The sequence below is a fragment of the Procambarus clarkii genome, chromosome 12 (genome assembly GCF_040958095.1).
Source record: "Procambarus clarkii isolate CNS0578487 chromosome 12, FALCON_Pclarkii_2.0, whole genome shotgun sequence".
NCBI lineage: Eukaryota > Metazoa > Arthropoda > Malacostraca > Decapoda > Cambaridae > Procambarus > Procambarus clarkii.
In genome coordinates, this window is record NC_091161.1 from 9,692,285 (window position 1) to 9,716,771 (window position 24,487).

The 24,487-nt window shown below is 46.4% G+C and overlaps 1 protein-coding gene across 1 annotated transcript in view; it reads left to right on the forward strand.

Moving 5' to 3' along the window:
* LOC123772917 (irregular chiasm C-roughest protein) overlaps positions 1-24,487 on the forward strand; it is a gene marked incomplete at its 5' end in the record, with an annotated part of 93,462 nt that overhangs the window by 55,906 nt on the left and 13,069 nt on the right.

Consider the following 24,487-nt stretch of genomic DNA (forward strand, 5'->3'; position numbering starts at 1 on the left):
GCAAATTTAATAAGTCAATATTGACTTATTAGTTGCGTGCATAGGTGACATACTTAACATAATAGTTTCCCTTGAAAAGCTTCATAGAAAACAACGACCTTACCTAACCTACTTAGTATGTTAAAATAAGCATCTTATAGCTTCGTAATTACAATTATTACCTAACCTATACCTATAATAGGTTAAGTAACAATTGTAATTACGAAGCTATAAGATGCTTATCTTAACATACTAAGTAGGTTAGGTAAGGTCGGTGTTTTCTATGAAGCTTTTCAAGGGAAACTATTATGTTAAGTATGTCACCTATGCACATATATAATAAGTCAATATTGACTTATTAAATTTGCGAGAACGGGTTGCAGTTCGTTGGCTGAAGCGCTCTCGGGGCGGCTGTTAACTCTGGCCTTAGTTTCTTGCTGGATTTTGTGTACCTGTGGTGTTTTCCGGCTGTTCGTGGCACGGTGGATTGGAGTAATGTAGTGTGTTGGGACTGCATGAGCTTAGGGCTACCTTCCCTAAGCATCCTGTAAGTACTCCCCTTTGGTTCTAGGGTTGCCTTCCCTAGAACCTTCGGGTTTACACTACCGTTGGGGTTCCTGCTGCTCAGCATTTACCCCACCCATGGGGCCAGCTGGGGTTTCATGGCCTTTGTTTGGCTCTGGGTAGGTAGTGGTGGTGTTGCTGGTTGGGGCGCACTGGTGCTGCGCAGCACGCATACCTATAGCGGCGGCTGTGTTCCTGTTCCTCTTGTTATCGTTGTACTTTTGTGGGGGTTTTATTTTCCTTTTGTTTCTTGCATGAAGGGGGTCTGCCTATTCAATCTACTTTTTTTTTTGAGATATATACAAGAGTAGTTACTTTCTTGTAAAGACACTAGTACGCGTAGCGTTTCAGGCAGGTCCCTGGAATACGATCCCCACCGCGAAGAATCGTTGTTACAACCAAGTACACATTTTATTGTTGCGCTAAACAGAGGCTACAGTTAAGGATTTGCGCTCAGTAAATCCTCCCCGGCCGGGATACGAACCCATGACAAACCACTTGCGGAACGCCAGGCGAGTGTCTTACCAATACACCACGGAGTTTGGATATTGTTGGTGGCCCCTATGCTTGTACACTTCACAAGGGTTCAGTTTTTAGCCCAGTTCCCTCTTTGTTATTGTTCCCTTGGGCTCAACCAGTTTTGCAGTAGCTGTGCCTGGGCTTCCTGCAAGCAAAACCCGCTGTGGGCCCTGGAAAACCCCGTCGGGGCTTGGTTGATCGCTAGATGCGTCCTCCGAGTCCCGTCTCGCCTTGTGCGAGTTTTCAGATTATTTGTTGCCCTTGTGGCTGAGCGGACAGCACGCTGGACTTGTGATCCTGTGGTCCCGGGTTCGATCCCGGGCGCCGGCGAGAAACATTGGGCAGAGTTTCTTGCATCCTATGTCCCCTGTTACCTTGCAGTAAAATAGGTACCTGGGTGTTAGTCACCTGTCACGGGCTGCTTCCTGGGGGTGGAGGCCTGGTCGAGGACCGGGCCGCGGGGACACTAAAGCCCCGAAATCATCTCAAGATGTCTCAAGGTGACGTTTGCCAGTTTTGCCTCCGTCATGCTGCTTGTCGGGTCGCTGACACCTTCGACTCTGGGGTTGTGCAGGTCTTGTTACCCGCTCGTTCTCCAGTTACCCTTTCTTCTTCGAAAGATCCTTGGGGGTCAAGCGGCTGTCGCGTTGCTTGGTTGGTTTAGGTTTTTGCAGTGTGCTAGGTCTGTTGCCCTCTTGAATACCCCAGGGCTCCCCCATTTTGGTTAGGTCGGACTTGGGGCGATGGTCGCTTCGGCCTTAGGTCCACGCCTCTGGGTCCTTTCCCTACTGTTGTGGTTTCTCTGCTCCTCCCTCTTTTCCCCCTGCTGCCGGCTCCCTAATATTTGCTGGTTTCGGAGTCGGGGCGGGTTTTAGCTAGGGATGAGATTCGGGCGGCTCCGGGGTGGCTGCCCCATTCATTGCGGGGACAGAGGCCTTTGGCAATGCTCCTCTTGCCGAGGTTTCTGCACCTTACCAGCAGGCCCCCTTGTTGTCTTTCCCTTGGACTCTGCCTTTTCTTCTAGGGTGGTGAGCGTAGAGGGTGGGTCTGGCCCTCGGCCTCTGTTGGGAGGTTCCCGGGCTGTGGGAGAAGCCAGCTAGCAGTTCTGGGGTTGCTTGCCCCTGCTTGGGCTTTGTGCCTTCTGGGCGGTTTTTTTTTTTTCGTCCCAACTTCCCATCTGCTTTGGTTTCCCCCATTTGCTAGCATGCTTTCGGCTCCCTTCCGACAGACGCGTTTCCTTTGCTTTGGTGACCATAATTTTTTTGAGGGCAGGGCAGCGCTGCATCTTGTTTGTTTACACGTGACTGCGGGGCGTGTAAGCTCACGTTTGGGGGGTGTTTTTTCGCCTCCATCTGGAGTTTTTTCTTCTCCTATTGCAGTCTCTTGTTTTTTTCTTTCTTTGGGGCATCCAGCCCTGCCTGTTCCTCTGGAAACGTTTGGGTGTGGTCTTTTCAGCTGGTATTGTGTTTTCTGTCTGAACAGTATTTGGATTCTGGGCCCTAGTTTTAGGCTCAGTGTCCTTGCCCTGTATGCTCTGCTAGCTCCCATGCCTTCAGCCTTAAGTTTTCAGTTTATTTTCTGCCCATTTTAGCTGGGATTATGTCAGGGCAATGTCTTGTCCTTCCTTTTGTTTGCTTTTCTGGGTATCTGTTGAAGTATCTCTGTGGTGCATTCTCCGCCGACAAATGTCATGGTTAGGGCTCCTCTAGGGTTTCCCCTGTGGAGGTTCGGGCGGCCTTTGCTGGTTTTCCTCCTGTGCGACCTGACTTTTACTCCTCGTCCCCTTATTTGGTGCGTTCTGGGGTTCCTGGCATGCAGATTGGTTCTTGGGGCTTGGCACAGGTTTTGTGGTAGTGCTGGGGCTCCAGCTTCTGCTTGTCGAGGTGGGCTTTTGGTGTCAGCTCCTGTACCGGTGCCTCCTCTGGGGCCATCTTCATCTGGTCGGTGCAGTGCTCGCTCTGCTCGCTGATCGGCTTTTCATAGAGGGCGCTGGCCCCTTCATGGGTCGCCCCGTTGATGGGACAATGGGTGAGAGGCTGGCTCTGTTTGCCCATGCTTTTTCCCATGATTTGTGGGCGTTTTGGGTCGTATTTTCCAGCCTGTGGTAGTGTTGGGTACTTCCTCCTCATCTTGGAGGCTTGAGGCTGGCAGGGCAGGCTTCTTTCCCTTCACCCCGTCGGGTCATGGAGTGGTTGAAACAACCTCGTTCCTCAAGGGGGTTTCCCGCTTGTTCCAGTGCCGGAATGAGACTGTGCAGATCTTCGGTTCATTCTGGTCGTGTCACATGTCCCGTTTGAACTGCTGGATTCCTTGCCCATCCTTCCAGTTGACCTCTCTGTCCCAGATCTGGCTTCTTTTGGGGCCGGGTTTTTGGATGGTGTGTCTGGCTTTCCTGGATGCGCCTTGGCGCGTCCCGATTTATCCGGGGTTCAGGGACTGGTTAGGTTTGTGGTGGGGCAGTGTGCTTCTCGTTTTCATTGCTTTCCATTTGGCCGGTTTCTGGCTCCTCACATTTTCACATGTCTTACCCAGTTCGTGGTGGCTTGTCTATGTCTACTAGATGTTTGTGCGTTGGCCTACCTTGACAACTGGTTGGTGTGGGATCCCAGCCTGTACTCACCTAGTTGTACTCACCTAGTTGTGTTTGCGGGGGTTGAGCTCTGGCTCTTTGGTCCCGCCTCTCAACCGTCAATCAACAGGTGTACAGATTCCTGAGCCTATCAGGCTCTGTCATATCTACACTTGAAACTGTGTATGGAGTCAGCCTCCACCACATCACTTCCTAATGCATTCCATTTGTCAACCACTCTGACACTAAAAAAGTTCTTTCTAATATCTCTGTGGCTCATTTGGGCACTCAGTTTCCACCTGTGTCCCCTAGTACGTGTGCCCCTTGTGTTAAATAGACTGTCTTTATCTACCCTATCAATCCCCTTCAGAATCTTGAATGTGGTGATCATGTCCCCCCTAACTCTTCTGTCTTCCAGCGAAGTGAGGTTTAATTCCCGTAGTCTCTCCTCGTAGCTCATACCTCTCAGCTCGGGTACTAGTCTGGTGGCAAACCTTTGAACCTTTTCCAGTTTAGTCTTATCCTTGACTAGATATGGACTCCATGCTGGGGCTGCATTCTCCAGGATTGGCCTGACATATGTGGTATACAAAGTTCTGAAGTCCTGTCTGCTTGTCTGCTCGCCAGAGGGGTGATTTTTTCTCAGCTCACCGGGTTTGGGTTCCTGGTGCACTGGGGGAAGTTCCATATGATTCCGTCCCAGGTTTAGCCTTGGCTGGGCCTCAATGGGGATTCTCGGACCACTTCCATGTGTCTTTAACCTGTGGCATTGCTGTGGCTGCAGTCCAACCTCCTGCTGTTCCTGAGGGGGTCCCGGGTCACTCGGTGGTTGCTCGAGCAGTTGGGCTGGAGTCTGAACTTTGCTGTGCTGGTTTACCCGCTGGGTCGGGATCTGGCTTCGGCGTATGTTCTGGTTCCTTCGGGGACGTCCCTTCCGCCCCTCTCGTGAACCCAGAGTCGACCCCATGGGCCTTGCGTCAGTTGCTATGTCACCCGCTTCCTCTTCAGGTTTTTTGGGGTTCAGTGCCTTGGCACCTCCTCGATTCCACGCTCAATGTATTTATGGATGCCTCGTCTTTCAGCTGGGGCTTTGTGACCTGTTCTCACTAGGCCAGCCAGAGGCGAGTGGGCTCCATCCTTCCGTTGGGCTCACAGTATGGTGTGGGCAGTTGCAGCGGTTTGGCTTTCGCTGCAGTGGGTTTGGGTCACCTGGGGCTCTACGATCCGACTCCATTCGAACTGCGCTCGAGTGGTTTCTTGTCTGAACTGTGTTTTTTTTCGGTCCTTGGTTCTTTGGGGCTAGATGCTACGGGTGACTCATCTGCTAGATTCTCAGGGTTTCGCTCTCCGTGCGGTTCACTTCTGGGGAGTGTCCAGCCACCTGGCAGACGGCCTGTCACGGTTCATTCCACTGTCCACGGAATGGACGGTCGACGCCGAATCCTTTTGTTGCCTCTGCTGGACGTACAGGCCCCCGGCGATGGACTTCTTCGCGTCAGCATGGTCCCAGCAATCCCCGATATATGTGGCACTCTTTCCTGACTGTGGTGCTGCGACGGTGGATACTTTTTGGCAGGACTGGTCGAGGTGGGGTTACTTGTACCTTTTCTTCCCGGTACGGCTTGTGTTTCGGGTTCTGGCTCGGTTGGTGTCTTCCCACTGGAGATTCATCCTTGTGGCTCTGTGTTACCAGCCCGGTCTTGATTTCAGGTGCTGCTTGCTCGGTGTCCGAACTCGGGGAGTGTTCCGCGGCTCTGTTTCTTCCAGCCGCTCGGACCAGTCCGTTATGAGGCTGATTCAGTCTACTCTTTTGCTCTTCGCGTCTGGTCCTTTTGGTGAGGGTATATCACCTTATTTGGTGATCAGGTTGCTTCATTGAAGGTGTCCCAACTGCAGTCTTCGTCTCAGTGACAGTATGGAGTCTCTTGGCATTCTTTTTGCCTTTTCCTCACTCTTCATAGGTTGTCTTCTATTTTTGTTTGGGTTGTCTTGTCCTTTCTTTCATGGCTCTTTCAGGACTGTCTTCTTTTGCCTAATACTGTCACCTCTTATCGTCCGGTGCTGGCAGAGCTGCTCCAGATTGTGTTCGGGGGTGAATGTTCCTTCTACCCTGTTCAGTACGCTTTCTCATGTTTTGTTCACCTTTTTCCAGCTCATGCGCCGCCTGAGTCATCTTGGTCCTTGGACCAGGTGCTCTCTTTTCTTTCTTTTCCTCGGTTTGTGATGGCCCCGTTGGTTCATGATTGCTTTCAGAAGGCTTTGTTTTTGTTGGCATTGGCCTCCGGGGGTCAGGTCAGTGAGCTTCCTGCTCTCCTCTGGTGCTGAGGTTTCTGCTCTTTCAGTCCTGGTTAAAGTTTTGGTCTCCCTCTTTTCTGGCGAAGATCGTGATGGCGTGCTTCTGAAGGGATCCTTGGGTTACTGATGCTTGGTTGGTCAGGCTGGGGGTGCATCATGTGTTGGGTCTTTTGCTGTTCGACTTTTGTGGCCATGGACGTGCGTTTTGTTGATTCAATTTCCTTCGTTCCATGTTCCAGGGCTCTTAGTCTCTCAGGTCGTCCGCATCTCCCCGGCAACCTCCTTCCCTCCGGTCGGCGGTTTTGTTTTTGATGCTCAGCCTCCGAACTGAGGCGTGAGTAGCCATCGCGAGGGTTCTGGGCTTCCCCTTCCCGCCCAGTAAGAGGAGGCTGCACGGACAAGCGGCATAGTGGCGGGAATGACATTTGCTTGTTTTCTTTCGTGGAGTTCTGTTTCTCTGTTCGGTCTTAGATGTTTTGCAATTTTCTATCATGTGCAGTTTGTTTTGAGATGCCTACCTTACTGGGTGCCTAACCCCAGTCGATGGCAGGTGGAATACCCCTAAATACAGGGGAGGGGGGTTTCCTAGGGCCATTGCTCCCTGCACCTCTCTGAAGGGGGACCATGTTCTGGCTAGTGGTCCCCGGTAGGCAGAACTCCACTGACTGAAGCCCCAGAGTAATATAGCGTATATCAGTCCAATAGCTCCAGGAAGCCTCTGAGGCTCACCCAGAAAATGGCGTTTCATTATGTTCAACACTGTTTTTTTCTTGTGAGACTTGTTGCTCCCCTTCCTCCAAACTTCTAGTATATTTGTTAATAAGTCAGATATTTATTTGCTTATCCACTATCAGGTGTTACATGGTAAGATAGCGGTAGTTTTGAATTGCTTTTATAACTTATTTGCAAGTAAAGTATTGTTTTGTTTATACGAGTGCAGCTAAATTGGTTTCCCATTGTCAAAGATAAAAAGAGTATTAGGCTTATCTAGACTCCACCAGTCAATGATAGACTTTCCCCAAGGATGCAAGCCACAACAGTTTGCTAACTCACATGCCTGATTTACCTGAAGGCCACTAACCCTAGTGGTCACACCGAGGACAGGAAGCTGGCGGCTTGTCGAAGGTCCCCTCCATTTGCCTTGATGATCTTTTCTAGGTATATTTTAAAACTGTACACAGTTTTGGCAGCTACGGCTTCTGCGGGTAGGCTGTTCCATGGGTTAATAACTTTGTGGGTTAAAAAGCATCTCCTGTTCTCAGTTCTACATTGTGACTTGTTGAGCTTGAAACCGTTGCTCCTTGTTTGTGTTATGTCTGACCTTCTGAAGAAAATATTCGGATCAACATCCTCTAATTTTGTTCAGTATTTTAAGTTTCTATGAGATCCGCCCCCCTGTCATGCCTGGTTGGTAGTGTTGTTAGCTCTGTGGCCACCCTGGAAACACAAACTGAAACTGTCTCTATTTTCCGCTTGTTACAACTTGTAATAAAGTTGTTACATTTTGGCTTAACGTGTTTATGACGTATTAGAACGTTGTTACAACTTGCTATATTGGTTGTTAGAACTGGTTAGGTGGTGTTAAAACTTGTTCGAACGTTGTACCAACGTCGTAGTTTCGGTGTGTGTTTGGCGGGCGTCGAGCGTTCCTGATACGGGAGATGACTTGGCTCTGGAATTACTTTTTTTGCCCGGTGTTGCACTTTCTCCAGAGCAGCTGTGTTCTGAGAAGAAGGTTTCCATACCTGGATACTGTAAACCAAATGGGGGCGCACCAGAGATGTATGAAGTTGAACTATTACCTTCTTTTCCTTATAGTCAAAAGTAGGCTTGATTATCCTCAGTTTGGTTAGCTTCTCTGACTGTTGCACTCACCTGTTGTGCAACCTTTAATGAGTGGGAGATATTAACTCCAAGCTCCTTTTCTTCATCAGTCTCCTGTAATGTAATGGTATTAATTTGATAGTTTTTTTTTTGTTTTCAGGGATATTCCTGCGCGGGCCCTAAGCCTCTGGCTGGCCCACTGAGCGGGCCCTAAGCCTCTGGCTGGCCCACTGGGCGGGCACTAAGCCTCTGGCTGGCCCACTGGGCGGGCCCTAAGCCTCTGGCTGGCCCACTGGGCGGGCCCTAAGCCTCTGGCTGGCCCACTGCGCGGGCCCTAAGCCTCTGGCTGGCCCACTGAGCGGGCCCTAAGCCTCTGGCTGGCCCACTGGGCGGGCACTAAGCCTCTGGCTGGCCCACTGCGCGGGCCCTAAGCCTCTGGCTGGCCCACTGAGCGGGCCCTAAGCCTCTGGCTGGCCCACTGGGCGGGCACTAAGCCTCTGGCTGGCCCACTGGGCGGGCCCTAAGCCTCTGGCTGGCCCACTGGGCGGGCCCTAAGCCTCTGGCTGGCCCACTGGGCGGGCCCTAAGCCTCTGGCTGGCCCACTGGGCGGGCCCTAAGCCTCTGGCTGGCCCACTGGGCGGGCCCTAAGCCTCTGGCTGGCCCACTGGGCAGGCCCTAAGCCTCTGGCTGGCCCACTGGGCGGGCCCTAAGCCTCTGGCTGGCCCACTGGGCGGGCCCTAAGCCTCTGGCTGGCCCACTGGGCGGGCCCTAAGCCTCTGGCTGGCCCACTGAGCGGGCCCTAAGCCTCTGGCTGGCCCACTGGGCGGGCCCTAAGCCTCTGGCTGGCCCACTGAGCGGGCCCTAAGCCTCTGGCTGGCCCACTGGGCGGGCCCTAAGCCTCTGGCTGGCCCACTGGGCGGGCCCTAAGCCTCTGGCTGGCCCACTAAGTGTTGCTTGTTTCTGTTTTACTTGGGCGGAGTATGAGTATTTATGACTCGTATGGTCGCTTAATTTGATAGTAGAGGCGAGGGTTGTTATGCCCCGCATGTAGAGTCTAACATTTGTCAATATTAAAAAGCATTTGACAGTCTTCTGACCATTGACCCAAAAGAGGCCTGACAGCTGAGTGGACAGCGCTTGGGATTCATAGTCCTGAAGTTCCGGGTTCGATCCCCGGTGGAGGCGGAAACAAATCGGCAGTTTCTTTCACCCTGATTGGTCTGTTCACCTATCACCTGCACCTCAAACTCTGCACAATTGTTTCCGCCTCCACCTGGGATCAAAGCCGAGCCCTTAGAACTACAACGCGCCAAAGTCGTAGGATCCGGGTTCTGGTGTCGTCCTAAGTTTCTTTCGATCCCGCCGGAGGCAGAAACAATTGGGCAGATTTTCTTTTACCCTGGAGGGTGAAAGGGCCTTTCTGAGGAGCCGGTCGGCTGAGCGGACAGCACGCTGGACTTGTGATCCTGTGGTCCCAGGGTCGATCCCAGGCGCCGGCGAGAAACAATGGGCAGAGTTTCTTTCACCCTATGCTCCTGTTACCTAGCACTAAAATAGGTACCTGCGTGTTAGTCAGCTGTCACGGGCTGCTTCCTGGGGGTGGAGGCCTGGTCGAGGACCGGGCCGCGGGGACACTAAAAAAAAAGCCCCGAAATCATCTCAAGATAACTCAAGATAACAGTGAAGAATTGGGGCAGGAGGAGAGGTCTTAGTGTTTGTAAGGGGGAGTCCCCTTCCATTATAACAGCAGAGATGACATTTCTGGGGTACTCTCCCTCTTACATTCTGTAGGCCTACCACTAGGACCTGGTTGTGGCTCACTGCTTGCTTGTCTTACTAAGAATCTGTCTATAGACACTTGTTTTCCCTACATTTTAACACTTGTCTGTAGTGAGACATCACATTGTCTCACTATGAATGATCTCTTGTTCTTCCTCTAGCGTCATCCTCACAACTATTGTCTTCTTGAGGTTATCTTGAGATGATTTCGGGGCTTTAGTGTCCCCGCGGCCCGGTCCTCGGCCAGACCTCCACCCCCAGGAAGCAGCCCGTGACAGCTGACTAACTCCCAGGTACCTATTTACTGCTAGGTAACAGGGGCATTCAGGGTGAAAGAAACTTTGCCCATTTGTTTCTGCCTCGTGCGGGAATCGAACCCACGCCACAGAATTACGAGTCCTGCGCGCTATCCACCAGGCTACGAGGCCCCTACGAGTCTTAGGTTGAACTTTACCACAGGCATTCTTGGAACCCATGGCGTGATATATAATAAGAATTTTTATATACAGAAACCAAAAAAAAACAAAAAATGCTTACAATTTTTCACAAAGAATTCAAGTGGGGTTGTCACTAGGCAGGAGACTCCGGTAAACTGATGTCTGTCACGCGCTCAGTTGGCCCATATGTGTATCAACAAACTCAAGCACTAAGGTAAACCTCGAGTTTGTGCTTGGTTTGCTCAAGTACCGAGTTGAATTTTTTGAAGAAATTGAGCTCGAGAACTGAAAACTTCGAAAACTGAGGTTCCACTATACATAGCATTGATGTTTTTACATTCTTATAAAGCCACTAACATGCATAACATTTTGAGCAGGTCCTTTATCTAACAGATAATTTTAAGTAGGTAATTTGTAGAAAATTTTGAAGAATGTTAACGGGTTCATTATAGTAAAATTTGAGAATTATCAACAGGCACATTGTATCATAATTTGAAGATTAATTCTAGGTACATTGTAGTTTAATTTGTGTTCAGCACAAAAATCATGATACAGAATGATAGCAGTGATTACAATGGTGAAGTTGTGTGGCTTAGGTGAATATGGGGCCTCGTAGCCTGGTGGATAGCGCGCAGGACTCGTAATTCTGTGGCGCGGGTTCGATTCCCGCACCCGTATTTTGTTGATACACATATGGGCCAACTGAGCGCGTGACAGACCTCAGTTTACCGGAGTCTCCTGCCTAGTGACAACCCCACTTGAATTCTTTGTGAAAAATTGTAAGCAATTTTTTTTTTTTTTTTTGGTTTCTGTATATAAAAATTCTTATTATATATCACGCCATGGGCTCCAAGAATGCCTGTGGTAAAGTTCAACCTGAAGCCCCGAAATCATCTCAAGATAACCTCAAGATATTGGTGGGAGTGGGTAGCACAAGATATATTAGGCACTTTTTGGTTTTACTTTTGATTAAGGAATAGGTTGGACAGGTTTTTAATTTTTTAGGGAGTGAGTTCCATAGACTAGGTCTCTTTATTTGCATAGAGTGCTTATACAGATTTAGTTTGACTCTGGGAATATCAAAGATATATTTATTTCTGGTGTGGTGATTATGGGTTTTGTTACATCTATCAAGGAAGAGTTTCAGATCAGGATTTGCATTTAGGAACAAGGTTTTGTACGTGTAAATGGCAGAAGAGAATGTGTGAAGTGAGTTAATGTTTAGCATATTTAGGGATTTAAACAGAGGGGGCCGTGTGTTGTCTGAAGACAGTTTGTTATTGTTCTGATGGCTGATTTTTGTTGGGTGATGATGGGCTTGAGGTAGAATGATTGGCTTGCATGGTTGAACCCCATGCACAGATACCGTATGTTAGATAGGGGTAGATTAGCGCATAGTATAATGAGAGGAGAGCAAAGTTTGGAACATAATATCTGATTTTAGAAAGTACAGCATACCGACAGTTTTGAAACTTCTTGGTTATGTGTTGAATGTGAGTGCTGAAGTTGAGTCTCTTGTCTAAGTATAGGCCAAGGAACTTTCCATCATTTTTATTACTGATTTTAACATTGTCTATCTGAACAAATCTACAAGGGCCGTGACGAAGGGTTCAAACCTACATTCGAGAGGATCCCAGACGCTGCCTTAATCGACTGAGCTACGACATGGTAAAAAGAATTGCACCCGGTAAATCATCCTGATTTACCGGGTGCAATTTTTGACCAGGATGTATGCATCCTGGTCAAAAACTCAGGATGCATACATCCTGATGCATCACGCTATTGTGATCTCTGTGTGTAATGAAGTAAGCGCGAAGAGGTAGAACGGCCTATTGACATAGCTCGAGTGCATGGGGGTGCAACCCTGGTTTGTGTCTCGGAGAGACTGCAGGAACCATTGGTAAATCAGGATGATTTCCCGGTTGCAATTCTTTTACCATGTCGTAACTCAGTCGATTAAGGTAGCGTCTGGGATCCTCTCGCACGCAGGTTCGAACCCTCGTCACGGCCCTTGTAGATTTGTTCATTTGATGCATCACGCTATTGTAATTTCTGTGTGTAATTGTCTATCCCAAGCTGAATTTCATTTGATGATTTGCTTCCAAATAAGATGTAGTAGATCTGTTGTGTGTTTAGTGTGAGTTTGTTGGTTGACATCCATAAGTGGACCTTTTTTAATTCGTTATTTACAACGTTATTTAGTAATTACTGAAGTTTAATTACCTAAGTGTAGTTACAGGATGAGAGCTATGCTCGTGGTGTCCCGTCTTCCCAGCACTCTTTGTCATATAACGCTTTGAAATAAATAAATAAATAAATAAATATGTTTATTCAGGTAAGGTACATACATACAAGTGATGTTACATTAATGGATTGATATATAGATAGAGCTAGTACATACAATGCCTAAAGCCACTATTACGCAACGCGTTTCGGGCCATGGAAATGTATTCCAATGTATTCCAATGTATTCCAATGTATTCCAATGTATTCCAATGTATTCGGGAAACTACTGACGGTCTCGGCCTCTACCACTTGCTCACTTAACTTTATTTATTTATTCGATTTATTTATTTTATTGATTTATTTATAAACATGAAGATATATTGGGTTTATGAGAGTACAGAGATTTGATGTTTTACATTCTTGTAAAGCCACTAGCAGGCGTAGCGTTTCGGGCAGATCCTTAATCTAGCATAATTTTAAGAAAGTAATTTCTAGCAAAATTAAAAAAAATTACAGGTACAGTTACTTGTACTGTCTACCACTCTTGTTTTGGAAAGTGAACTTTCTTATATTTCTTCGGCTGCTTTGTTTAGTTAGTTTAAATCTTTGTTCTCTAGTTCTCAAAGTTCCAGGTCTCAGGAAGTCTTCCCTATCAATTTTATCGATTCCTGTTACTATCTTGTACTTGGTGATAATATCACCTCTTTTTCTTCTATCTTCTAGTTTTGCCATATTTAATGCCTCAAACCTTTCCTCATAGCTCTTGCCTTTCAGTTCTGGGAGCCACTTTGTAGCATGTCTTTGCATCTTTTCCAGTTTGTTGATGTGCTTCTTAAGATATGGGCACCACACAACCGCTGCTTATTCTAGCTTTGGCCTAACAAAAGTCGTGAACAATTGCTTTAGTATTTTTTCATTCATGTATTTAAAAGCAATTCTGAAGTTAGAAAGCATAGCATAGGCTCCTCGCACAACGTTCTTTATGTGGTCCTCAGGTGATAGTTTTCTATCTTGAACCACCCCTAGATCTCTTTCTTTATCAGAAGTCTTTACAGATTTTCCACATAATTTATAGGTTGTGTGGGGGTCTATGTTCTCCAATTCCACATTCTATAACATGGCAGTCAAGCACATTAAATTTCATTTGCCAAGTGGTGCTCAATATACTTATTTTGTTCAGATCTTTTTAAAGGGCATTACAATCATTTAAGTTTCTTATCCTTCCTATTATCTTAGCATCATCAGCAAACATGTTAATATAATTCTGTATTCCATTTGGCAGATCATTTATGTAGATAATCAACATCACCGGTGCAAGAACTGAACCCTGCGGTACTCCACTCGTAACATTCCAGGAAATTTTTCATTCATGTTAGAAGCTTACCTGTCACCCCTCCAATATTTTCCAGTTTCCAGAACAACCTCTTATGTGGAACTCTGTCGAAAGCCTTTTTTTGGTCCAGATAGATGCAGTCAACCCAACCATCTCTTTCTTGTAAAATCTTTGTGGTTCGATCATAGAAACTGAGTAAATTCGATACACACGATTTTCCAGATCGAAAACCATACTGACGATCTTATATGATATCGTTTGACTCCAGGTGTTCTACCCATTTGCTTTTTATTTTTTTTTTCCAATATTTTGACTATTACACTTGTCAATGATTCAGGTCTATAATTGAAGGGGTCTTCCCTGCTGCCACTTTTGTAGATTGGAACTATGTTAGCCTGTTTCCACACACCTGCTATGACTCCTGTACACAGGGATGTCTGAAAAAATCAGCTGAAGTGGTATGCTGAGCTCAGGTGCACATTCTCTCAGAACCCATGGTGAAACTCCATCTGGACCAACTGCTTTGTTCTTACTTAGCTCCAAGAGCATTTGTTTTACTTCATCTCTAGACGCCTCTATGTGCTCTATGTTGTTCTCTGGAATTCTTATTGTGTCTGGTTCCCTGAAGATCTCATTTTATACAAACACACTTTGGAACTTTTCGTTTAATGTTTCACACATTTCCTTTTCACTTTCAGAGTATCTGTCCCCCATTTTCAACCTCAGAATATTATCCTTTACCTGCAGCTTACTTTTAATGAATTTATAGAAAAGGTCTGGATTTGTCTGCTGCATTAGACAGACAAATGTCTGCTGCATATATCAGCAGACATTTGTCTGCTATACCGTTCTCAAAGTTCCTCTCTGCCTCTCTCCTTACTGTCATGTAGTTTTTTCTCGCATCTTTGTTTCGCTCGTATGTTTGGGGGTTTGGCCTCTTTGGCCAAACGTCGACGACCGGGCCGCGGGGACGCTAAGCCCCGGAAGCACCTCAAGGTAAGGTCTTCCTGTAAGGAAATTTCTGTTTCAATTCTTCCTTCGTGGTCTGACACTGTCACATTGTTCTTCACGTGTTAATTTCTGTGATTTACACCCACACGTGTGTAATAAGGAGCCGGCAACTGAGCAGACAGAACACTGGACGCGTGATCCTGTGGACCCGGGATCGATCCCGGGCGCCGGCGAGAAACGATGGGCAGATTTTTTTTCACCCCTGATGCTCCATCTGTTACCTAGCAGTAAAATAGGTACCTGGGAGTTAGTCAGCTGTCACGGGCTGCTTCCTGGGGGTGGAGGCCTGGTCGAGGACCGGGCCGCGGGGACACTAAAAAGCCCCGAAATCATCTCAAGATAACCTCAAGATCAGATGTTTATTTTGTCATCTACAATAATTGTACCTTTTTATCCCTTCCTTCTCATGTTGATATCAGTCTTCAAAACATGTAGTCGGGCTAGCCGCAGCCTGTGTGGACATCCATTCAGTATTCCCTGGGGGGGATTGTGTACCCTTGGGGCGGGGGTCTGTATGAGGCACCTGGTGGGGGGGAGTGTGTACCCTTGGGGTGGGGGTCTGTATCAGGCACCTGGGGGGGAGTGTGTACCCTTGGGGTGGGGGTCTGTATCAGGCACCTGGGGGGGGAGTGTGTACCCTTGGGGTGGGGGTCTGTATCAGGCACCTGGGGGGGGATTGTGTACCCTTGGGGCGGGGGTCTGTATCAGGCACCTGGGGGGAGTGTGTACCCTTGGGGCGGGGGTCTGTATCAGGCACCTGGGGGGAGTGTGTACCCTTGGGGCGGGGGTCTGTATCAGGCACCTGGGGGGAGTGTGTACCCTTGGGGCGGGGGTCTGTATCAGGCACCTGGGGGGAGTGTGTACCCTTGGGGCGGGGGTCTGTATCAGGCACCTGGGGGGAGTGTGTACCCTTGGGGCGGGGGTCTGTATCAGGCACCTGGGGGGGATAGTGTACCCTTGGGGCGGGGGTCTGTATCAGGCACCTGGGGGAGATTGTGTACCCTTGGGGCGGGGGTCTGTATCAGGCACCTGGGGGAGATTGTGTACCCTTGGGGCGGGGGTCTGTATCAGGCACCTGGGGGAGATAGTGTACCCTTGGGGAGGGGGTCTGTATCAGGCACCTGGGGGAGATAGTGTACCCTTGGGGAGGGGGTCTGTATCAGGCACCTGGGGGAGATAGTGTACCCTTGGGGTGGGGGTCTGTATCAGGCACCTGGGGGGGATTGTGTACCCTTGGGGAGGGGGTCTGTATCAGGCACCTGGGGGGGATTGTGTACCCCTGGGGTGGGGGTCTGTATCAGGCACCTGGGGGAGATTGTGTACCCTTGGGGTGGGGGTCTGTATCAGGCACCTGGGGGGGATTGTGTACCCTTGGGGGTGGGGGTCTGTATCAGGCACCTGGGGGAGATAGTGTACCCTTGGGGTGGGGGTCTGTATCAGGCACCTGGGGGAGATAGTGTACCCTTGGGGTGGGGGTCTGTATCAGGCACCTGATCGATATTGTGTACCCTTGGGGCGGGGGTCTGTATCAGGCACCTGATAGAGCCCACTGTAGAGGGCTCTATGTTTGTGAAAACAATATTTTCCTTTTTTTTTATAGTTAATATTTCTTACAGTGGGAATATTACAATATTTTATTTATGTTTACTGGGCTGCCCCTCTTAGTAGAGTCCATATACTTTGTACAGTACCAGTCTTTACTGGACCAGCATGTCCACACCTGGGGCCAGATTCACGAAGCAGTTACGCATGCACTTACGAACCTGGGGACAGATTCAGGAAGCAGTTACGCAAGCACTTACCAACCTGGGGCCAGATTCACGAAGCAGTTACGCAAGCACTTACGAACCTGGGGCTAGATTCACGAAGCAGTTACGCAAGCACTTACGAACCTGGGGCCAGATTCACGAAGCAGTTACGCAAGCACTTACGAACCTGGGGACAGATTCAGGAAGCAGTTACGCAAGCACTTACGAACCTGGGGACAGATTCAGGAAGCAGTTACGCAAGCACTTACGAACCTGGGGCCAGATTCACGAAGCAGTTACGCAAGCACTTACGAACCTGGGGCTAGATTCACGAAGCAGTTACGCAAGCACTTACGAACCTGGGGCCAGATTCAGGAAGCAGTTACGCAAGCACTTACGAACCTGGGGCCAGATTCAGGAAGCAGTTACGCAAGCACTTACCAACCTGGGGCCAGATTCACGAAGCAGTTACGCAAGCACTTACGAACCTGGGGCCAGATTTACGAAGCAGTTACGGAAGCACTTACGAACCTGGGGCCAGATTCACGAAGCAGTTACGCAAGCACTTACGAACCTGGGGCCAGATTCACGAAGCAGTTACGCAAGCACTTACGAACCTGGGGCTAGATTCACGAAGCAGCTACGCAAGCACTTACGAACCTGGGGCCAGATTCTCGAAGCAGTTACGCAAGCACTTACGAACGTGTACATCTTTTCTCAATCTTTGACGGCTTTGTTTGCATTTATTAAACAGTTTACCAGCATGAAAACTTGCCAATCAACTGTTGTTATTGTTATAAACAGCCTCCTGGCGCTTCGGAGCTCATTAACTGTTTAACAATTGTAAACAAAGCCGCCAGAGATTGAGAAAAGATGTACAGGTTCGTAAGTGCTTTCGTGAATCCGGCCCCAGGTATCCAGGAGACTCCCTACATACGAGCGGACAAAGGTTTCTTCCCTGCCTCTTTCTCTGAAGCAGGGATGCACAAGGGATCAAAGATCAACCCAGTACTGATGCATCATGCAATAAGTTATTTTCACTAACAAACAAGGTATCCAAACTTTCAGAGATGTTTGGGATAGGGGCCAAACTAGCTACAGCATAACTCTGAATGGTCCAACAACCTCTTTATCCTTGTTCGATAGAGGTTGGTAGGTGAGAGATAGTTGGAACAAGTGGTCCAACAACCTCTCTATCCTTGTTCGATAGAGGTTGGTAGGTTGGTAGGTGAGAGATAGTTGGAACAAGTGGTCCAACAACCTCTCTATCCTTGTTCGATAGAGGTTGGTAGGTTGGTAGGTGAGAGATAGTTGGAACAAGTGGTCCAACAACCTCTCTATCCTTGTTCGATAGAGGTTGGTAGGTTGGTAGGTGAGAGATAGTTGGAACAAGTGGTCCAACAACCTCTCTATCCTTGTTCGATAGAGGTTGGTAGGTGAGAGATAGTTGGAACAAGTGGTCCAACAACCTCTCTATCCTTGTTCGATAGAGGTTGGTAGGGTGAGAGATAGTTGGAACAAGTGGTCCAACAACCTCTCTATCCTTGTTTTCAGGATATCGTCCAAGTCACCTCAGTACTATTAATCACTCGTGGTTTGTCCTGGACTACTCAGGTATTACTGTTTACCTGAGCTCAATATTTGGTACAAGATACATGTTCACTTCTCCCTGGGACCCTTAGGGCCATCTGTAGGGCCCTATATAAGTGATTTATTTTGTTTTTACTTAAGGCAAGTGTCTCCCAGAGAGTTAAGTTAATGAACATTGTTCACCTTGTGTCTCATTACCACTTGCCACCTTAGCTAATGTTTCAAGACATTCTTCCCGGGCACTTTCAGTAAAGACCATTTCTCACCGGAGTTTGCTTCTCTGCGGGACCGAGTTCCTTCTCCTGGAAGACTTATTTTGAGTTGCCTCTAGTCGCACCGAGACAGTGCATTGCAACTTTCTTGACACCCAATTTTTCTGCAGAACTGATTGTTATATTTTGTGTTTCGTGTGTTGTATTCATTTTACTTATGTGGCCGAGAGGGGGGGGGGGTGTTCATGTGGCCGGGAGGGGGGGGGGTGTTCATGTGGCCGAGAGGGGGGGGGGGTGTTCATGTGGCCGGGAGAGGTATTTTTGTTCATGTGGCCGGGAGACATTTTGAGAGGTAGGTGAGACAATGGTGGGGGTGACATCTGTGGGACAATGGTGGGGGTGACATCAGTGGGACAATGGTGGGGGTGAGGTCAGTGGGACAATGGTGGGGATGACGTCAGTGGGACAATGGTGGGGGTGACATCAGTGGGACAATGGTGGAGGTGACATCATTGGGACAATGGTGGAGGTGACATCATTGGGACAAAGGTGGGGGTGACGTCAGTGGGACAATGGTGGGGGTGACATCAGTGGGACAAAGGTGGGGGTGACGTCAGTGGGACAATGGTGGAGGTGACATCAGTGGGACAAAGGTGGGGGTGACGTCAGTGGGACAATGGTGGAGGTGACATCAGTGGGACAAAGGTGGGGGTGACATCAGTGGGACAAAGGTGGGGGTGACATCAGTGGGACAAAGGTGGGGGTGACGTCAGTGGGACAATGGTGGAGGTGACATCAGTGGGACAAAGGTGGGGGTGACATCAGTGGGACTATGGTGGAGGTGAGGTCGCTGAGGCAAAAGTTGAAACATGGCAACAAAACATGTTTTACCAATAAAATATCTCTATGTACTGTTTCTCATCACTAAAATTATAGACAAATTAATGTTAAATGAAATAATGTTGAAAGTGTTTTTATCTTGACATGAGTACAAGTTGCACATTTTCACTAGAGTGTGTTACTTAAACCAAACAATAATGTTGCCAAGTAACAAGTGGGAAGTAAAATATGGAATCATAGTTTGTTAAACATATCTGAAGCTCAGCTCTGTCAATATTAATAGCTATTCTAATTCTGGGTTTGTAGTGGTATATGCATTCACAGCAGTGATGGACACTATATAGGCAGTGGAGGGATACCTTTGTGATGATTTTGTTGAGGTGTGATGGACATGTGCTGTATTAGTGACATTTTTATCATGGTTGTAAATTGCATTAGTTAGAGAAGTAGTTTTCAAGCAAATTGTATATTATTGCTTAATCATAATATTTATTAGTGTGTCCTCTGAGCAGAAAACAAAATTACAATAAACATGTTTAATTTTTAGAAACTTCGGTTTTGATTTTGTTCATAATATGAAGCTTGTATACATACAATGATTTCTTCAAAAATTTATAAATAAATTTTTTGATTTTTTAAACTAATCTGAACATAACATATTGTTGTTTAGAATGTTTATAGCAATTGTAATTTAATGACGGCTAACGCATTCATACAATACCGGTACATGTACTTTTTAATGACATTTATACATCAGTTTCCTTAATTAGTGTTTAAAAATAGTAATTTTAATTAAATAGCCTACTACAATATGGTTTAGATTTAAACCAGTAGTAAGAGAATATTGAATACAATACAATTGTTTCTATGAAATAAATAGTTGTAAAATTCAAGATTTCAGTTTATCCTTTTATTGTGAGGTGTAGACTGGTGATATACCTAATCGACACATCACCCGACCAACTGTGTACCACTTACGGGCTATTCATGCCCGTGCCACCTCTTGGGTGGCTTAATCTTTATCAATCAATCAATCACCCGACCATCCTGTAGCAGGTTTGGGAAGAGGTATTAATTGTAATTAATGCCTTAAGCCATGTGCATGGCGATGCCATGCCATGAGCCTGCCATGAGATAACAGAGCCATGTGCAGGCGATGAGTCACAATAACGAGGCTGAAGCATGTTGACCAGACCACACACTAGAAGGTGAAGGGACGACGATGTTTCGGTCCGTCCTGGACCATTCTCAAGTCGATTTACTTTCTAGTGTGTGGTCTGGTCAACAGAGCCATCTCATTATCTACACATAAGCTAATGAGAATATGGAGCAAGTATATTACTGACATAATGTACTTGATACATACTCAAACTAAGTTTTGCCTTGAAATTGGGCTGTGTGGTAGGCTAAACAGGATTTACTTTGATATCAAAGATTTTGTGAAATTTTGCAAATATTTCTAAGTGTTATTTCATTTAAGTATACAGTGATCTATATATACTTCAATAGTTTGCTAGTAGCTGCAAGTTTGGTTTATTGTTCTGCACAAACACAAGTTATTGTTTATGAATTGCGTCAAACAATAAATGATTTTAATTGGAAAAAAAGAAAGAAAAAAAGATGTTTGAGTCATGTATAGCCTTGTGGTTTTGGGGTATGAGATCTACCTGTATCAACTCTTATCTTCCGCATGTTGGGAACGTCTGACACCATGTGAGTCTGAGAGCCACAAGATAGCATTGTTATCACCTTGTGAGCAGATAACATAGACAAGTTGTGTTCAATCTATTTATCTGTTATATATATACATTGCTGTAGTTTATTCCGCCCATTGGTGGCATGATACGTCATGTTAGCTGACCACACAACTGCTAATAATATCTATCACCATTTTTTGTGATAATAATTTGGTATTCCTTGTCTTACATAGTAGCATAACTTGTTTTTAAGTATATATATATATATATATATATATATATATATATATATATATATATATATATTTATATGTATATATATATATATATATATATATATATATATATATATATATATATATATATATATATTATATATATAAATATAAACTTTGTAAAGTACAAGCTTTGATATATGCTATACAGTGGAACCTCCAAAATTTGGACCTCATAAAATTAAAAAAATATATATATAATGTTTAAGATAATAAGATAATGTTTATTCAGATAAAAGTACATAGATTCAAAATAAGTTACAAACATAATGTTGGATTTTTAGATAGAGCTAGTACATACTATGTAGGCTTATAGTAGGCATCCTTCAGTCTAAGACTATGAAGTTGCAGCCTGGGAAGGTAGATATAGAGGAGAAGCTGTTACCCATGCAGCAGGTCCCCCCCTCTCCACGTTGTTGAAATTATCAAATAGAAAGGCAAATGCCAATACACATGGTTCCAGCAACGTCGTCATACATACTATGCCTAAAGCCACTAATACGCATAGCATTTCGGGCAAGGTGTGGGGAAAACACTTGGGCTAAGACTTAAGACTAATTGAGGTCATACCATAAATTAAATTGAAAAAGGGAAAAAACCCAGCGTTGAATGTAATGAAACGCCATTTTGTGAGTGAGCCCAGGAGGCTCCCTGGATCTATAGGGAGCTCCTTGGAGCTACAGGGAGCTACAAGCAGCTCCCTGGAGCTACAGGGAGCTCCCTGGATCTACAGGGAGCTACAAGGAGCTCCCTGGATCTACAGGGAGCTACAAGGAACTCCCTGGATCTACAGGGAGCTACAAGGAGCTCCCTGGATCTACAGGGAGCTACAAGGAGCTCCCTGGAGCTACAGGGAGCTACAAGGAGCTCCCTGGATCTACAGGGAGCTACAAGGATCTCCCTGGATCTACAGGGAGCTACAAGGAGCTCCCTGGAGCTACAGGGAGCTACAAGGAGCTCCCTGGAGCTACAGGGAGCTAAAAGCAGCTCCCTGGAGCTACAGGGAGCTACAAGCAGCTCCCTGGAGCTACAGGGAGCTAAAAGCAGCTCCCTGGAGCTACAACAAACCACACATGGTAAGAAAATTGCAACCGAAAACCGAACATGGAGGCAGAACGCCCCCAACTCTCAAGGAAACACGTAAACCTCACACCACAGCTGCAGCGCCGCAAGCAGATCAACCCAAGGCGCATCCCCAGCCACGAAGTCCGAGGCGCGCAGATAACGGCGAAGAGTCACAACCGGACACAACAAATGATGCACCCCAGGCCTGACCAACCAAGCATCACTGACCCAAGGGCCGCCTAAGAAAAGCCACCGTCTCATTCTTCACCAGAAAAGGAGGACACGACTGCAGCCGAACAAACTGACCACCAGGACCGAAGGAGCAGAAACCCCTTCGCTGGAGGAGAGCATGAAGCTCACCAACCTGACCCCCAGAGGCCAGTGCCAACAGAAAAGAGCCTTGGAAAAACGATCCTGAACCGTAAGGGCACCACAAACCGAGGAGGAGAGAGAGAGAAAAGAGTACCCAAGGACCAGAACGTCTCGGGCGGCGCATGAGCTGGCCAGAGGTGAAACAAAGCACAAGAAAGCTTACGGAACGGGGCGGAAATTATATCCACTCCAGACGTAAGCTGGAGCGGCTCCACCAGCGCCGCACAATACGATGCGATAGTATTCGGCATCAAATGACGGTCCTGAAAAAGCCAAGAAAGAAAGGACTAGACAACCCCATCAGAAATAGAAGACAACCTACGGAGAGACAGAAAACAGCAAAGAGAACACACCCCGCCTCCCTCCCCTCTCCCCGACTTTTCACCGCATGATGCTGGACTGATCTCTTGTTACTCAAACATTCTTTCTTACTGTCATTTGATATAACATAATTAGCAAGTTGAAACCTTGTAATCCAACAACAACAACAAAAGTACATCAGACAAGATGAACTTCTTAATTTAACACTTACGTCCGGGCATGACGCAATGCTGCGTCATCCACTAAAATAATTGCCAAAAATCAGGTTTTTATCCGATTTTTTGGGGACTGTTTAGCTATAGACAGGAGGGCCTATCTATTAGATAAAGTTAATCATGCTAAGGTGTGGAAGCGGCTTGCAGAGTAATATGGCATTGACACTACTTTTTTATTTTATTTGTTTATTTATTTAGTTTGTTTATTTATATATACAAGAGTTCCTACATTCTCGTACATCCGCCAGCACGCGTAGCGTTTTGGGCAAGTCCTCAATCCTAATTTTTTCCCGGAGTTCGACCCGCCAAATCGTTTAACAACCAGGTACCCATTTTACTGTTGGGCAAACAGAGGCTACAGTTAAAGATTGATGCCCAGTATACCCTTCCTGGGCAGGATACGAACCCAGGACAAAGCGCTCGCGAAATGACAGATGAGTATCTTACCACCATACCATGGGGACTCCACGGGGACTCTTGTACTGTTCACTGCTACTATTGTATTCAAATTTATTGACAGTAATTCTTAAATACAATAAGGGGCCTCGTAGCCTGGTGGATAGCGCGCAGGACTCGTAATTCTGTGGCGCGGGTTCGATTCCCGCACGAGGCAGAAACAAATGGGCAAAGTTTCTTTCACCCTGAATGCCCCTGTTACCTAGCAGTAAATAGGTACCTGGGTGTTAGTCAGCTGTCACGGGCTGCTTCCTGGGGGTGGAGGCCTGGTCGAGGACCGGGCCGCGGGGACACTAAAGCCCCGAAATCATCTCAAGATAACCTCAAGATAATATTCAATTCAATTATAGTTTGTTGTGAATTTAAATTTGTTAATACTGTACAATACTTCATATACTGTACTGTAGAGTAATGTGCCTATTTTGTTGTCATTGGTAATTAAGACAATCCTACAAGTACAGCAATATTTTGTTAGTACATTTATATGCAAACAAAATCATTGTAATATATTATTTAGGTATCTAAATGCAGAGAAATACTATACAGTATGTATTCTATAATATACTATCAGAAAGCTTCAAAAAATTCATATATATATAAAAAATGCTAAATACTGTATTAAGAAATTTTGAGTATTTACGAATCAGAATTGGGTCCGGAAGGATATGGTCCATTTTTGGAGAATCCACTGTACAGTGTTCTTCAGTGCAGACGAGGAGTCACAATAACGTGGCTGAAAAATGTTAACCAAACCACACACTAAGTCTTCAGTTTCTAGTGTGTGGTTTGGTCAACAATGCTCTTCAGTTCTGTGTTTCATTAGAAGACAGACAGTAGGCACCGTTGGTTAACAACGACTAACGTTACTACTAACTAACGTTGGGAGTATGTAACGTCTCCACCTTTGTAGCCAATGGTGCCCACTAGCCACTTCCTTGAAAATTGTAGCTCCTTGAATGCATCCATTTTACATATACTGCATATATATATATATATATATATATATATATATATATATATATATATATATATATACATATATATATATATATATATATATATATATATATATATATATATATATATATATATATATAACTAATATATATGGGTTCGAGTCACTTCTGGGGTGTGAGTTTTCAGTTGCATATTGTCCTGGG